Raw genomic sequence first — 5,662 nt, 5'->3', positions numbered from 1 at the left:
GAGAGATGGCTCCACGGTTAAGAGCACTGGCTACTCTTCCAAAGGACCTAGGTTCAATTCCCAATACCCACATGGCAACTCACAACTGTCATTAACTCCAGTCCCAGGGTATCTGACACCCTCACACAAATATACATGAAGGCAAAACATCAATGCACATAAATTGCAATAATTTTATTTATTTATTTGTTTGTTTGTTTGTTTGTTTGTTTATTTATTTTGGTTTTTTGACACAGGGTTTCTCTGTGTAGCTTTGCACCTTTCCTGAATCTCGATCTGTAGACCAGGCTGGCCTCGAACTCACAAAGATCCGCCTGGCTCTGCCTCCCGAATGCTGGGAGTAAAGGCGTGCACCATCACCGCCCGGCTAAATTATAATAATTTTTTTAAAGATTTATAAGCCAGGCGTGGTGGCTCACATTTTTTGTTTGTTTGTTTGTTTTTGTTTTTGTTTTTTGAGACAAGGTTTCTCTGTGTAGCTTTGCGCCTTTCCTGGAACTCACTTGGTAGCCCAGGCTGGCCTCAAACTCACAGAGATTTGCCTGGCTCTGCCCGGCGGCTCACACTTTTAATCCTAGCACTCAGGAGGCAGATCTCTGACTTTGAGGGCAGTCTGGTCTGGAACTTACAGTTTGGAAATAATGCTTCCAATATCCTATTGCATATAGAACAGATCCCAGAACAGAGTGACTTCCAGGACATCCAGAGCTACACAGGGAAACCCCATCTTAAAAGGCAAAACCAAAAAAAAATTTTTTTAATCTATAAAAAATTATGTGTGATTAAGATATGCTAACAAAAACTTCCAGAGAGGCGTGAGGAAGGGACAAAATAAAATGGTCTGTATTGGCCTGAGAGGCTTAGCTCAGAGGCAGAACAGTTGTCTAGTGTGTGTGAAGCGGTACAATCTCGTCTCTGAAGAAACAAGTTATTACTTAAAGATTATATGATTGTGTGCATGGAAACCCAAAATCATCTGCACAGAGATGATTAGAACTTCACATTTAAAAAATTTACCAGCTAAGAGACTGACATTAAATGTTTCTGAATAGTGGGGCTAGAGAGGTAGATTGGTGATTAAGAGCATGAGCTGCTCTTGCAGATATATCCACATGGCGGCTTACAACCGTCTGTAACTCCAGTTCCAGGGGATCATCTGGGCACTGGACATGCATGTGCACATACAGGTAAATACTCACACATAAATAAAATAAATCTTTTCAAAGTATGAACATAAGATTCAATGTCGATCTTTACTCACGTGTCTTTTCCACAGGCCTGTGCACATCTGTCTCTCTCCCTTATCTTAATAAAACTCTTGTTAGTGGAAAAGAAAAAGATTCAATGTACTCAGTCATTAAAAATACAAATTGCCGGGCGGTGGTGGCGCACGCCTTTGATCCCAGCACTCTGGAGGCAGAGCCAGGCTATCTCTGTGAGTTCGAGGCCAGCCTGGTCTCCAAAAACGAGTTCCAGGAAAGGCGCAAAGCTATGCAGAGAAACCCTGTCTCGAAACCAAAAATAAAAAAAAAATTTTTTTAAATAAAAATACAAATTAAGAGCTTGGAAGACAGCTCAGCAGGCAAAAGCACTTAGCACCAACCTGAGTTCTAGCCCCAGGACTCACATGGCGGAAGGAAAGAACCAATTTCTGTAGGTTGTTCTCTGACCTCCATACACTCATTGTGGCATGCTTGCTCACCCTCATCCCACCCCCGCCACACACACACACACACACACACACACACACACACACACACACTACATGAAATTAAAATTTAAGTATATATCAAGATGTCAATAAGATGCCACCACGTGTGCACTGGAGACAGAAACAAGGGCCCCAGTTGATGGCTGGTGGGATGCAGAACCGTGGGAAACAAGCACATAGGAGATGGAATTTAAACCCATTCTGCTGCACATAGAAAAGACATCAGTACGCTGATTAGCACTGTTTATAACTTGAAGCAAAACCATTACAGTAGAATGATAGACATATTAGAGTTCATAAAGTGGAGCCCGCGGCAGGCTGTTCACACACTGGATAAATCTCAGAACGTTTTTATTGCATATTGTAGAAGAATGCGTTCAGTATGATGCAGCCCTGGCTCTTCCTCAGGGAAGAGCACACTAATTGTTTATCCAATACCAAATGCTCATCTCTGAAAATATACATACAATAACATTGTACATAATGAGCGGGTTTTACTTATATTAGGAATATATATGTATATACATATATGTATAGAACAGCAGTTAATGAAAAAAATGCATGAATTTGAAAGAGCAAGGAAGAATATATGGGAGGGTTTGGAGGCAGGAAAGAGAAGGGGGAAATGATGTAATTATAATTGCAAAAAATAAAAAATAGGGTTTTTTTAAATACTAAAAAAGTACAACTTGAAATTTGTTAAGATAAATTGATATCTTAACAAAACTTGGAAAATTTTTTTATTAAGTTTTACATTCTAGAAAGGTATCATGAAAGTTGTCTTTACTTGACACCCAAATCCAGTGACAATAAACTATAAAGGAACAAATGCTGGGGGGGGGGGCGTTGCTCTGCCATGCCTGGCAAAATAATACTTTTTTTGAGTGTACAAATATTTATTCTGTTGAATTCAGATGATCTAGAGTGTGCATGGCCTGTGGAATAAATGGATTTGCCACTCATCTGAAACTGGCTCAGTGGTTGAGAATGGTTTTAGCCTTCTATTTATTTATTTATTTTACAGCCCAGCCACAGCCTCTCTCCATCCTCCCCTCCCAGCCCTCCATCCCCCATCCCACTCCCACCCTCCCAACCTCCTCCCAAAATAATGCTTTCTGATGGCCTTATAAAGAGATATTTTATCTACTATAAAGTTCATGCATTTGAAGTACACTAATCATAATTTATCTCAGTGGTAAGGCACACTGAACATGTGCATGGCCCTGGGTTCAATTCCCGGCACCAACAAAGCACGTATACTCTTTGATGGCTTTAGTGTTCTAAGTTATACAATCATATCATTTTAGAATAGTTTCTTTTAGAAATTTCTTAGTGATTAATTTTATGTGTGGGGGTGTTTTACCTCTGTGTGTGTGTGTGTGTGTGTGTGTGTGTCTGTGTCTGTGTCTGTGTGTCTGTGTGTGTGTGTGCGCGCACGCGCGCGCGCGCGCGCGCGCGCACATGCATCACATGCATGCAGTGCTCATGGAAGCAGGAGGAAGGTGTCAGGTGCTCTACAACTGGAGCTACAGCTGGTCTTGAACTACCATGTGGCTGCAGAGAAACAAACTTAGACCCTCTGCAAGAGCAGGGGGTGCTCTGAACCCCTGAGCCAACCCTCCTGTAACAGCCCCATACCGGTTAGTTGCCACCCAGGCCTTTCCCCAGCCCTTGGCACCCAATCACTACTCCTGTTATCTGTCTGTAGTGCACGAACTGAGCCGTTCCCCCTTTTTGTTTTGTTTTGTTTTGTTTTGGAGATAGGATCTCTAGCCCAAGTTATTCTTGAGCTCACTAGGATGATCTGAAACTTCTGATCCCCCTGCCTCACCTCCTGTGTGCTGGGATCACAATTGTGTACCACCACACCCCAGATTTTCAGTGTCAATCTAATAATCATTTGCAAAGCTCATTGTTTGCTCACCCCACTCCTGCTAAGGGACTCTTGATTTGTTTGTATTTCCCCTAAGTCCCTGTATATGGCTTAGTGATAATCCAATTATGTCTTTTAGATTTTAAAAAGGGGGTTCGTCCTTGCTTAAAAGGATGTTGGCAGCTTTGTGCTTTTAAGACAGTAATCTCTACAGTAAATGTAAGAAAAACAGGCTCATCGTAGTAAAGTTGAGTTTGGGCAGCATCCATAAATCTGAAGGATTCAATTTATGGGGATTTAATTTCTATGAACTGAAAAATGTGGTTTTTTGCCTAGTGTAGCAAAATTTGTTGTTTGTGCTTTGAAATTCTCCCTGAAGTGTGAGTCACTTGCACATACCTCTGTTTGTTTTTCGGGATAAGAGACTTGGATTTTAGCTGTGATGGAAATTGCAGACTACTATGGTTGTCGTGCATGCCAACAAACCATACAGGATTTGGGGGATGTGCCTCTGTCCTGGATAGGTTTGTATAAATTAAAAATACAGGCTAATGTTTTATATATCTTCATCCTGATGTTTTATATCATATTTCATCTGAAGTCTCAAATTGACACACATTAACCTATACATTTTTAAACCTTTTCAAAATTATACTTGATATGAGCTTGATACTAAACTACCTTATTACAGTTCCAAAGCTGGCAAGTGTGGTGAGTGTTTCCATGGAAACCTTAATGTAATATTCCTTTGGTTTCATTTAAATTTCATTTTTAATATTACATTAACGTTTTTGCATTTAATGGGTAGATATTTGAATTAATATTGAAGTGCCCACTCTAATATAAATAAAATATAAGAAATGAAAATGTGATTTTTCTTCTGAGGAACAAATGAACATGTAATCCAAGATGATGTAGAAATAACAGTACTTGAGTTTTTAAATTATTGGCTTCCATTCATTTATTTCAGAACATCTTAAGGGGTCCCTGGGAAAGATGAAAGAATATTTGTGGATGGCTACATAGTCCATATCTTTAACATCGTCAATAAAACTCCTAATTCCTGGAGCCTAGTTGGAAGGTAATTTACTGTGCCCTGATTTATTATTTTAAATTTTTCTGACTAGATGACCACTAAAGGCTCCTTTCCTGTGTAAGTCCTTATTGGCATCATTTGTAGGGTGATACACTTTATCTTACTTAAAACAGCAGTTATACTACCAAGTAAGGCTTATCTATTAGAATCCATTATATAAAATCTAACATACTACAGATAAATTCCAGAATACTGTGCATTCTCTTTTTTGTTTGTTTGTTTTGTCCGAGCTGAGGACCGAACCCAGGGCCTTGCGCTTGCGCTTGCTAGGCAAGCGATCTACCACTGAGCTAAATCCCCAACCCACATTCTCTTTTTATGTACTATGCATTCTTGATTGTACACAGTATGTCTGCCTAAGATTGTAAATACAGTATTGAAAATCTAAATAAATGGGGTTAGGAGAGAAGGCTCAGTGGGTAAAGCCCGTGCTGTGTAAGCAAAAGACCCAAGTGTGATGCGCAGCACCCACTTAAGCTGAGTACAGTGGTATACCTCCGTATCCCCAGCTGTGGGAGTAAAGGGAGACCAGCCAGTCTAGCCAAAATGGTGAGCTCAGGTGTAGTGAGAGACTTTGTCTCAAAAAATAAAGTGGAGGCTGGAGAGATGACTCAGCAGTTAAGAGCACTAGCTGCCCTTACAGAAGAACAGGGTTCAACTCCTAACATGCACATGGCAGCTCACAGCCATCTATAATTCCTGTTCCAGGGATCCAGTGTCCTCTTGTGCCCTCCATGGGCACTGAATACACATTAATTAACTAATTAATTAATTAAAAATAAAGTCGAAATTAATATAGGAAGATACCCAACGTCCACCTGTGGCTTACACAGACACACACACATACTTGCATAAACCCACATACACAGTAAATACATCTAAAAATAAGTAAAAAATAAAATGTTAAGTGAAATTCTTTTGAAAAAGAAAAGAAGAAAGTCAAAATATATGTTGTAGTGATTTGAATAAAAATGGCCCCTAT

Source organism: Onychomys torridus, chromosome 3 (genome assembly GCF_903995425.1).
Source record: "Onychomys torridus chromosome 3, mOncTor1.1, whole genome shotgun sequence".
In the NCBI taxonomy this organism is placed as follows: Eukaryota; Metazoa; Chordata; class Mammalia; order Rodentia; family Cricetidae; genus Onychomys; species Onychomys torridus.
This window is presented reverse-complemented; position numbering follows the sequence as displayed.